The following is a 12174-nucleotide window of genomic DNA, read 5'->3' as shown; positions in this document are numbered from 1 at the left end:
CAGAGCGTCAGTTAGACGTAGTAGCGACCATTTTAGGTCAGAAGCCAAGCTTCAGAATGTCTCTGTTGTTGATATTTTGATCTGGAAAGCTGAACTGTGTCTCTCTGGCAGGGCTGGTGCTACTACTATGAGGCAAAGTGAAACAGTCATAATGGGCAGCATATTTGGGGGGCAGTGGGGGGGGGGCAAACTGTGGTGCTGAAGAACAGAGCTACGGGACCCACCCTGCACTCCCTAAGCTTATTGGCTGCCTTCAGGTGCAGTTTAGGATACTGTCCTCTTGTCAATGCTATACAGTACATACATTTAAAGTGCCCCCAGCAATCATGGGAACTGTAGTTTACCCCCTGAGAGAGCTGCAATTCACAGCACTTTTAGCCAATTAGAGTTCCTGAGTTTCTTTGGGTGGGTGGGAATAACCTTTAAATGTATGGTGGGTACAATCAATTGCCAGTCTAATCAGCTTCTGTAAGTGGAACAGGAGAGGCAATGGGACAGGATAGGTGCCAGTGTATCCTTCGCCTCAGTCAGGCAGCAAAATTATTTTGGGCTGGCTCTGCTGCTACCCTACCCCTATTTCCACCGAGCTTGTGATACGGTTTGCAAATCCCTAGCTTGCTAGACCAGTGTTTCTCATGTAGTTCAAGCACTGGGACTCCTCTAGTTTGTCATGGAAACTATGTATCCCAGCAACATCCCTTCCTGAGTCTGCACACTATACCTTTAATGCCCATTCTTTTCCTCGAAGAATTCTGGGCATTGTAGTTTACCCCTCACAGAGGTACAATTCCCAGCAACCCTTAACAAACTACAGCCCCCAGAATTCTTTGAGGGATACGAACGCGCTTGAAAGGCACACAGTCTTTTGCCTCGGACCTTTGCGAAGAAAGCATCTGCGTGGCTTCTTATGTGCGCAGCCTGTAGCATGGTCAAGAGAGGAACAATTAATGGGCTTTAAAATAGCGTAGACAACTGAAGAGCACCAGGCTCCGCTCTTCACCACACCAGCCACCAGCTCCTTGGCGCTGGACCTCCTTCTTTAAATTGTGCTTGCCTGGTTGGGTTTATAAATATAGAAACCTAAGCTATACGATGCCCCCCCCCCTCTCCAAACATGTCCCTCCCATCTCAGCCTGATGCAGTTCCTTCAGCTGCTCCTATACTTGGTATGACCTTTTCCCATCTCTTCCCCACCCCCTTCCCGGCCCTCTCCCTTTCCTTGCTCTTTTTCTCCCCAGTGTTGTGAGCCTGGTGGCCAATGAGCTTCTCCAGAAGATCAAATGTCCCTATAACAGGAGGACTTAATCGCCTGGTGGAGTTTGCAGACCCTGCAGCCTTTCTCCCATTCGGCAGAAAGCTCCTTGCTTCTCACAGCAGCTCCCCCCTCTCAGGTAAGGAGGAGATTCAGGCAAAGGGCGCAGCTCTATGTGAAGGGGACCCAAAAGGAAGAGCAGGTGCAAACCTCCGAGAAAGGAGTTCAGGGAGTCGTGGGCCTAGCATAAGGCTGCGTGTGCACTTGCGTTCTTTTCTGCAAAACATTCTGGGTCCTGTGGTTTAAGGCAGAGGTTGTAGCTACAGGGTGGGACAAGCCAGGTTTTTTGCCCCTTGTGAAGCCTCCATAGGGGCGCCACTGAGGCTCCCCACCTGTGTGTGTGCGCGCGCAAATGCGCATGGGTTGTGTGTGTCTAACAGGGTCTTTGACCTAGGTGAAGTAAAGCCTAGTTTTGCCCCTAGTTAAGGGCAGCTGGGAATTGTAGCTTTGTGAGGCGGGAACCGCAGTGCTCAGAATTCTTTGAGGGCGTGGAAAGTGTGTTAAAGGTTATAGTATGTACACAGCCTAAGTCCATGTCTTCCGGTCATTTCCCTGTTGGGTCTACCATTTTCCTTACCTCTTTTGAGGGGGGGGGGCTTGCTTCAAGGTTGTACTAATAAAACACCGGCAGTCCATTATAGATAGATAGATAGATAGATAGATAGATAGATAGATAGATAGATAGATAGACAGACAGCGGAGGGAGGGGGGCATTTCAAAAGTGGAGCCTGAAAGTGAGCACTATGGGGCCTTGGAAGTTGTCAAGCAAAGTATATCTTACATACACCAGGCTTCCCCAACCTGTCGCCCTCCTGATGTTTTGGAGCATAATGCCTGTCAGCTCCAGTTTGTATGGCCATGGTGGCTGCAGCATGATGGCTGTTGTAGTTCGAAACATCAGGATAGCACCACTAGGTTGCTATACACAAAGCTCTCAAAATCTTCCAGTGGTTGTATTAATCTCTGCTGGAAATGCTGCTCCAGGTGCAGTTCCCCCCCCCCCCACAGCTTGAATTTAGTTACAAAGGGGAGATAGAAGTTAGGGTAGAGATAGATAAAAGTAATCCTTTTATGTCAAATGAGGTAGCCGTTGAAAAGGAGGGCAGTCTCAGAAGGCTGTGGAAATAAAAGTGAATACTAATTAGTACAGCTTTTTGGCAAAATCCCATTGGCTTCAAAGAGTTATAGTTGGCATGGTTTGGGATTGTTTTAGTTGTGGACTCAGTGTGTCAAACGTGCTGGGAGTTCAGTTGAGAGATGAAGTGATATTGAGTGTCATGGCCTGGCAGCTGTTCACACATTGCGTGCATTGGTTATTCCCAAGTCTGCTGGTGGAAATGTAATAAATATAATTCACTTCCTTGAAAAGTAATGCTGGACTCCAGGAATGCAAAGTATATGGTTTATAAGGAAAGATGTTGCACATATCATGCAATTCCCACAAACTGGATGAAAAAGTGTGAATCTGAATAGTTTGGGGCTGACTAGGATTTGTTAGGATTCTTCAGTTTGCATATGCCTGTCAAGCTCCTACAAGCAGATCAAACCTGATAGGGATTGCAAGGCACTATATTAAATATATAGTTGCCATATTGGAAAACAGTGGCATAAAAGGTCTTTGACAGGAAACAGGCCTGAGCATAAAATGACTGAGGAATCAATGAATGACCTCTTTTGAATAGAAGCTTATCAGTAGCATGTTTGTTGTCATGGCTGAGGCTACAAGCTTACCTGGGAGTAAACCTCATTGAAATCTCTGGGACTTACTTCTGAGCAGATGCATAGAATTAGGTTGTTTTTCAATCTTCGCAGATGTTGGGGTCATTTTGATTAAGAGCATACCAACAGTTAATTAGTGTATTGTTTTATTTATTCACCATATACGGAGAAAGACACACTTGCTGCCATAGCTGTCAACTTTTCCCTTTTCTTGTGAGGAATCCTATTCGGAATAAGGGAATTTCCCTTAAAAAAGGGAAAAGTTGACAGCTATGCTTGCTGCTCCCAAAAAGGAACGGGTGGGGGAAATGAATCCAAAGCTCTGCTTTCCTACACTGAGATATGATTGTGGTCAGTGAAGAAGTTGCCTGAAAATAGCCAGGGTGTGTGACGACACAGGACGAAGAATCAGTGCTTCCTTGTAGAGGCTGCTCCGGGCCACTCTGCATGGCAGCCTCTGCCCCCCAGATGGCAAGTCATTTTGTGCACAGCAGCTCACAAGGTGGATTGGATAACTTTCTCCATGCCACTGCAGGCCATTTTTGGCTGTTTGAGCTGCGGTGGAGAACATTGCCACACGAGGACTGCCACGTGTGGCAGCCATAATCTGGGAACCAGACCACAATAAGTGGACTAGAATTTCTCTCTTGTTTTTTTCCAGAATGTGATAGCATGGAAAGGTCCAGTGCACCACCCCTGGTGTCCCCTGCCACTCCCACCTTCTGAAGCATTAGCGATCAAACTGTGTGTGTTTGGGCTACACTGACTGGCTACTCTTGAATATAAGCAGCAACTTTTTCTATGGGCTCGGGTGCAGCAATCTTGTGTCCGTGTCTGAACATGTTATTCATCTCACAGACACCAGTAGCTTTTTTCACTTTAGACTGGGGAAGGCCTTCGGGATCTCCTTTTTTTCACCCCTCACTAGACTCTCAAATCTACCAACTGGAGCCTGGTGCAAAATATGTATATTTAGAATTGGAGAATTTGTTTTGAATACCAGAACGGAACACAAAAATTCCACACAAAATCCACTCAAACTTCCAGTATAATTTTGGATGGTGTGGTGGTATTGGGGAGTATTCATGTTGCTGCGATTGTGAAATAATTGGGAGTCAGAAATCCTTGCTGACTGATTGTGACTTTCCAGGAGATCTACATCTACCCTTTGCCCCACTTTGCATAGACCAACCAACCTGTTTTTTTTCTTGCATTATTACTATGAGCTAACGTGTCATTGGACTATTTTTTTCCCCATATGGAAGATTCTGCTTTCCTGACCAGATCTTTGGGTTGAAATCCTTTGCACATTGAGAGTAAGCCTCATTGATTTTAATGGGACTTACTTCTGAGCAGATACACAGAGGATAATGCTGCAAACCTGCAGTTATTTTTATTCAAAGCTTCATGTTTTAAAGGGAAAATTCTGTGGCTCGCGGATGTTTAATGATGAAACGGTCACATTGAGACGGAGTTTGGCTGCTGTTTGGTTTATGTAACCTTTAGCGTATAGCCATCCATAATGTGTTTTCCTGATACATTTATTTGCGTGGAGAGAAAGTTTGAACAACATCTGCGACGCCTTCTGCTGTCAGATCCTTAACAGAAATGTCACAAAGCAGTCCAGCAGAGGGTGCAGCTGTGTGAAAGGGGATCGATAGGCCAGGTTTCTGAGTCTTTCTTATTCTTAGCTGTCTTTGCTAGCTTTGGAAATGAGTAGAGGCATGAGAGACCAGCAGCACAGATGGATGGGATTAGGAACAAGCAACTTGGGCTGTTGCTTCTTACTCTCAGGGCTTCTTCTTTTTTTTTTTTTTTTTTTTTAACTCCGGCTGTTGGAGTCTTGGTCCCAAATATAGAATCACATTGCCACCATCTAAATGGCTACAAAGAATTTCTACTGAGACAGGGCAAGGAAGAAAATGCAGGGAGTGTAAAGAAATATGTCCTATTGGATAAGTCAGATTGACTAGATATTCTGCCAGGGGAGTGGATCTATCTGCCATATGATAGATGGTTGCCCTGACAGTTGCTTCGTGATTTTCTCGTGCCAGCAACCCCCACCCCCGCCTCAGACTTCTAGCTTTACCTGCCAGGTCTGCTCTCCAGTGCCTGCCCATTTTCTTTCTCTATCTTCCTCTCATCATCTTGCCGCCTCACCTCCCTTGTATGGCCAAGGAGAGGGAATGATTGATAGGAGGAAGGCTATTTTCATAAATGGCTTCTGAGGTGTGAGGGAGTGAATTCAATCTATCAAGGGGAAGATGGGTACATTCTCAGCTGTTAAGAAGCTCCGGAGGAGATGGGGACTGTGCTTTTAGAGCCAAGAGTTGGAATAGATTTAGGCCGAAAGGAACATATAGTTCAGAGCAGGAAGCAGAGACGGGCCTGGGGATTTATGTGACAGAATCATGATCTACTTTGTCTCATTCGATTTGGCTCCGTTTCGAGCATTTATTTATAACTTCTGCAGTTCTGCACCAGGGATAGGGATGGGGTGGGGGGCTTACAGAGGGTTTTTTTTGGGGTGGGGAGTTCCTTTGAACTGCAAGTAAGGTATGCCTGCCTGGAAACTATTGTAGTATTGGTTCCTTTTGCTATTGACAGAATCATTGAATGTTTTAAAGTCATGCAAAACTGGCATGTACTACAGTGGTACCTCGGGTTACATACGCTTCAGGTTACATACTCCGCTAACCCAGAAATAACGCTTCAGGTTAAGAATTTTGCTTCAGGATAAGAACAGAAATTGTGCTCTGACAGCGCAGCGGCAGCGGGAGGCCTATTACCTAAAGTGGTACCTCAGGTTAAGAACAGTTTCAGGTTAAGAACGGACCTCCAGAACGAATTGAGTACGTAACCAGAGGTACCACTGTACTGCTAATACTACTACTACTACTACTACTACTACTACTACAGCAAACTACTAAAAGGATAAAGGCAATGGGATGAGAAATCTGTGATTTCGCCTTTTGTATGCAGCTTTTTCTCCCCCCCCCCAATAATTCAAAGCAGCTTTTGTGGGCTCAGATACATATGAGAGCTTGGAGAGAGAAAAATGCAGGTATAATACAAATCTCTCTCTCTTTCTCTCTGTTCCCCTCCCCTCTTTCTGGTGTGGCAAGAATAGTAGCTTGAGAAGGCAGTTTAGTTTAGGTGGTGGTTTAAATATCCTCTCCTATCAAAGTGGGAATTCTTTTGTAACTATTACTGTTCTTTGAAAAAATATGAGGGTCCATTCATGAAACTTCCATATCTCATCTAGTTTTGGCTCCAAGTCTTCTACTGTCTCCTGAAGACCAGCAAATTGGGATATCTGATAGATCAGGATATGGAATACATTCCAAAGGCTGTCCTACTACAAGTTGTCTAAAAGATGAAATATCAGGAGAAGGTTAAAAACAGAGTTTATTTTGAACCAGGCTCCTTAGGACTTTGAAAAGAAGGCAGTTCTACCTTATATGTTGAAACTGGTCCCTCTCAGGAGCCCTGATAATTGAGGGCAGCACTATCTCAGGAGGTACCAGAATGCAATTCTCAGATTCTGCATGGGCATGCATGATCCGAAAACTATATCCAGGCAGCACTGGAAAGGAATACAGTACTTGAGCTGCATCTCTGGGATTGTATACTGCTTCAGTGGCGCAATATACTGAAGCACTAAAATAGTGCTGCCACAGACAAATGATTAGGTTGATACCACTGGGGAACAGCAGGGAGGGTTGACAGCTATGCTGCTTGTGCATTTGGGTCAGACTCAGTTTTGATGCGAGGATTCTTTTGAGGGGTAGGTATTTCTAGCCCTTTCACAGCACTTCCCCCGATTCCTGGGTCAGTACTTGTTATAGCTGAACAGGTTTGAGTATTATTTAAATGCACAGTGTTGATATGTACGTTTCCGAGCACAATTCAAAGTGTTGGTGCTGACCTTTAAAGCCCTAAACGGCCTCGGTCCAGTATGTATATCTGAAGGAGCAGCTCCACCCCCATTGATCTACCCGGACTGAGTTCCAGCGCCGAGGGCTTTCTGGTGGTTCCCTCATTACGAGAAGCCAAGTTACAGGGAACCAGACAGAGGGCCTTCTCGGTAGTGGCACCCGCCCTGTGGAATACCCTCCCACCAGATGTCAAAGAGAACAACAACTACCAGACTTTTAGAAGACATCTTAAGGCAGCCCTGTTTAGAGAAGCTTTTAATGTCTGATGAATTATTGTATTTTAATATTGTGTTGGAAGCCTCCCAGAGTGGCTGGGGAGGCCCAGCCAGATGGGCGGGGTATAAATAAATAAATAAAAATTATATGCCATTGGGACCACTTTTCAGTAGCAGAAGTCAGTTGTGGTACATGTGATACACTCATCAAGAAGCGAGTGCCTCTGAACACGCAAGTGAACATTTGGGGGTAAAGGAGAAAACTGAACCCTGGGTCTTCTCCTTTTTAGCTATCAACCACAGGATATCAGAGGAAGGGAAGCTGGTCCTTAATTCCCATGATGCTGTTTACGAGGTGATCTCCCAAACTGCCATGTCCCAGAGTGCATAAAGCCTAGGAGAAACAGTTTGAAAGTGTTAAAAGAGACCAGCTTTGAGACAACTTTAGAATATATGGGTCTCTTCTTGACAAAGTGAAAATACTTTGACACTCAGATTTAAGAACCAGTTGAATGAACAGCCAACCCCCCCCCCATGTATTCCCCCTAACATTATGAATATTCCATGTCAGTTTTTCCATGTTTTCCATGTTATTTCATGTCAGTGCAGGGTGTAACCTAGTTATCATAAATGGTAATGATCCATATCGCCTGAATATTTCCAGGTCATTTAGATTATTTTGTTCAAGTATTTGAGTTGTGTCATGATATTGTTGCTTATTTTTTTATCAGATGCAAACCCTCATTACAATTTAGCCCCCTCCCTCCTTTTTTACAAACAATTCACCAAACATGTGTATGTTCATATACCAAGAAGCACGTATTCAAAATCTGTATACCATTTAAAAAAAGCAGAGTTCGGATAATAGGGCCTTTCCACATCATGGTTTAGTGTGTGTGCAATTTTTTTTTGCAGGGTCCACATAACATCGTCGTTTTCAGAATGCCATCTCAGATTTCCACCCGCCCGTTTGATACATATTCACCATTTTTGGGTTGTTTTTTGTTTTATTTATTGGATTTTCTGCAGAATTAAATAAACTGCTGTGTAGAAGCAGAATGCATGACTTAAAAAAAAACTTGCTTCAGTGCATTTGTTTTTTAAAAAAACTTATCAGCCATTTTGATAAATGATAAATTTATCTTTCTTTCATTTGATAAATGAAATAAAAGAAAACAAGACCATCTGGAAACAATGCCAGAATAGGAATGAACCAGATTTTCTGGAATAAACGTTTATGACACAAAAAGGAGCTTTTGGGAGAATGAGATGTTCTTGAAAGATACCAACCCCCCCCCCCGCCCACAGCCCTTTACCTTTTTTTCATAGTAGTTCACAGCTGTTTGCCCTTGCTCTCCATTAGCTTTATTTGCCTGGAGTTCCATCCACACGTTGACAGATTCACTCATCAGAACATAAAAATGAGCCCCAATGGATCAGATCAAAGGCCTGTCTGAGGTAAGCCCAGATGCCTCTGGGAAGCCCACAGAGAGGAGGCAAGCAATGGCATTCGGTGGTATGCTGCCTCTGATACTCTGCCATTGTCACTGTTGAAAAGGAAGAAGGGTGACTTTTAAAAAAAAAGATGTTTCAAAGTTGACCAGGACTGCAAAGAGCATTCTATGCTGTGCTGCTTCCTCAGACGGTGCTCTGAATGATTGTTAGAGGGCACACTGCATGGGCACTTGGGGAAGACAGTAGTGGATGTCGTGGGGGGCCTGCAATGCTCACCTGACCTCCTTCCAGTTGCACAGATGCTGCATACCTGGTCAGGGAGCGAATGGTGAGGTGAGGCAATGGTGAGGTCAGTGCAACGCAGATGCACCAACGGGGAACAGTGCATTGGCCCCATAGATGTTTTTCTCACTGACCTCGCCACCACCTTGCCCCTCCATCTCAATAGGTAGCAGCAACACCTTGCCCCTCCATCTCAATAGGTAGCAGCTGGAGGGAGGTCAGGTGAGTGGCATAGCTCTGCCATTATTGTGGGGAAGGCATGTCTTGCAGGGGGAGTAGACGTCCCATGGACTGTGTACTACTTTCCTTTGGCTCAGCCCTATATCTGAATGAATTTATACACAGAATTTGGTGGTTCTGACCCAGTCAAGCTCTGCCATCTCTTGTATCGAGTGCCTACTTTTATCTGAGTCACTCATGTATTGTCAGGTTTTGTTTTAAAGCCCGACTAATTCTATGCAAAATTCTATGCCCCCAAATACATATAGCATATGTATAAAAGAGTCAAGCTCCATGTGGTACCCTAGTTCTTCAGCATAGTTTATTAATACATAATGATCAGTTATAGGCATTGCTGCATGTATCTGTTTCAGTGCTGGTTATTTTAGGAATATGCCCATATTACAAACATAATAATGTATGCAATTATTGAGATTTTCTGAAAGTTACATCCCTATCTGGCTAAAAATCTGTCCAGGGAGCAAATCACTTATCAAGTCCGGTTCGCAAACTTTTACTCAATAAGTCATAAGGACCCATTCTGTCACTGCCTAGAAGCTCCTGTTATTTTCAACCCCTATCCTGGAAATGAAATATCTTCTTTTGCCACATTCCCAGGACCCAGTACTTACTGGCAGTCTACCCACAAGACTCTCATGACCATTATGAAATCCCTAGTCAGTAGGGACCTTTTCTCAAAGTGTCAGCAGCAGAAGAATATATATATATGAAAGGGCAACAGAATGAACCCATTTTCAGAACCTTTTTTTTAACTTAAAAGCTTACACATCTTTTAAAGATGTGTAAAAACGACCATGTCTTTCCTATTAAAATGTATTCTGTGATTGACTGCCATAATTATAAATTACTAAAAAAGTTGGAGTTCTTGATAGAGGCGATGCAGAAAATTGTAGAGAAACAAGAACTCGGGCCACAACGATGATTTAAATGATTCAAGTTTTTCAAGTCTCTTAAGGATAGTTTTATTTCTTAAAGTTTATATGCCAGGTGAGATTATTGCGCCAGGGCAAGGCCCTGTTTCGGAGATTCTTCTTCAGCTTCTTCAGAGAACTCTAAGCAACCAGTACACGTCGGCCTTAAAACTTTAAGACTCTATTAGCTGAAGAAGAATCTCCGAAACAGGGCCTTGTCCTGGCGCATTAATTTCACCTGGCATATAAACTTTAAGAAATAAAACTATCCTTAAGAGACTTGAAAAACTTGAGTCATTATAAATTAGCCTTGAAGTTAGTCTTTCCAATCTGGTGGCCTCCAGATGTTACTGGATTACTGATCCCACTGTCCCTGACCATTGGACATGCTGGCTGGGGTTGATTGGATTTATAGTCCAAAACATCTAGAGGGCTTCATGATGGGGAAGACTGCTATAATTTTTTTATAGCATACTCACAGACATTTTTGCAGTTGTTGGTCCAATGGATGACTTGTCAGTTGGGGTCCCATTGGCAGGGCAGAGTGGGGGGAGTTATTCGCCAATTTCTACCATTAGCAGCAACCACCCTACAGATTCATGATGCACCTAAAATGCCCCCCACTTCCTTGGAATTGCATTAGCAAATAAATCGTTTTTTTAAAAAAATTGCCTGTGCTCGTGCATCTTTATTTCTAAGCTCAGAACAACGTTAAAATAGGCGTGTTGGACAAAAGCTGCTCCAACACCTCTCAGGTGGGCACCATTGCCATTCTAAGAGAATGAAGGAGGTGTTCATGGTGAGTTCCAGCACCACTTTTTCTAGAAAAAATAGCACTGGCCAAAACTATTTTGGGAACAGTTAGACTGGAAGGGGACTTTGGTGACTCTTCTGTGTTTTCCTCTTTGCTATGGAGAGCCTGTACCGCGCCATCCTCAAAACCAAAATATTTTCTGCCTGTTGTTAGGGGTTTATCACTGGAACGCTTAAAGCCTCACGACGCAGCGGAACGGGTGGGGTTCGGGGCAGTGTTAAGTGCACACCCTTTGGAGTGTTTACGTTGTATCATTATGTGTTGTCACTGGGAGCTGGGCAGGACCCCTTATATGGCAGGACTCTTGCCTCCAGGATTATTAGACCCTTCTGAAATAGAAACCTTGTGAGCCGCAGATGTTCCTTTAGGACGCACATCCATCTGCCTGCTCCTTCAAGACTCCTCTCATATATCAGCTGAGTAATGAACTCAAGTCGGGGCTTGGGTTTCCTGGGGAGGAGCCTCTGTTTTCTAATTAAAGCTCCGTCCATCATGAATTTTGCTGGATGTTGGACGAAATCCTTCTTGCAGAGCTCATCGTCCCTGACCTCTCCAAGGTTTTCTAACCCTTTAAAAATAGTTCTGCAAAGGCGTTGCTAACCGTCACCAAAAAAGTTGTTGCTGTGCTTTCAGTTCTCCTCTGAGGCTGCTCCTCCTCCTCTGGAGGTAGGAAGGCCTGCATTGTGCAGCGCAAGCAGCAAACGCAAGGCCAGGTTGACCAGGCACTTACCTTAGCTGCTTGGGCGAAACAGTGGTAGCATCTCTGCCGCCTTGAGCACCGCTTGCTACAGCTGGGGACTGAGAAGGCCATATGCTGCGGAAGCGGGAACCCGAATCCCTCATGATCCCAGGTTTTTCTGGAGCTTACCCAGTGGTATTAAAGCTGGCTGTAGTAAATACAAGAGCTAGCCAGATAACGTTACCCAAATAACCTTGTTAATTCTGGCCCTTTTCCATCCACCCTTTAACAAATGAGCCTGCAGCTGATCTTGTCGTAGTTGTCTTTGGAATGAATAGAAGCCCTGTAACCGCAGCAAATGGTGTGTGTGTTTGTGTGTGTGTGTGTGTGTGTGTGTGTGTGTTTGTGTGCGTGCGTTTTATTTTATTCATTCAATTTATATCCCACCCTTCCTCCCAGAGGAGATCAGGGTGGCAAACGTAGCAAAGCAAATGATAAATATATCTAAAAACTGTTTAAAAACATTCCAGGGGGGGAAACCCCTCAGCGAAAACGTTTTCTCAAGCAGTGATTGCCGGGCTGCCAGGAACATTGTCTTTCAGCCATCAT

At 44.3% G+C, this 12174-nt stretch overlaps 1 protein-coding gene across 50 annotated transcripts in view; it reads left to right on the top strand.

The window, feature by feature from the left end:
* Window positions 1-1238: 1238 nt before the first annotated feature.
* The window catches only part of TNNT3 (troponin T3, fast skeletal type), a 51904-nt gene continuing 40968 nt past the window's right edge, over window positions 1239-12174 (top strand). For all 50 annotated transcript variants that reach the window (XM_033154924.1, XM_033154913.1, XM_033154895.1 and 47 more), the window contains exon 1: window positions 1239-1391. The gene's annotated coding sequence lies outside the window, so the exon portion shown is untranslated. The remainder of the gene's footprint in view (window positions 1392-12174) is intronic.

Source organism: Lacerta agilis, chromosome 1, assembly GCF_009819535.1.
Source record: "Lacerta agilis isolate rLacAgi1 chromosome 1, rLacAgi1.pri, whole genome shotgun sequence".
NCBI classification, from domain to species: domain Eukaryota; kingdom Metazoa; phylum Chordata; class Lepidosauria; order Squamata; family Lacertidae; genus Lacerta; species Lacerta agilis.
Note: the sequence above shows the minus strand (reverse complement) of the source record. Positions and strands in the feature narration are given on the sequence as shown.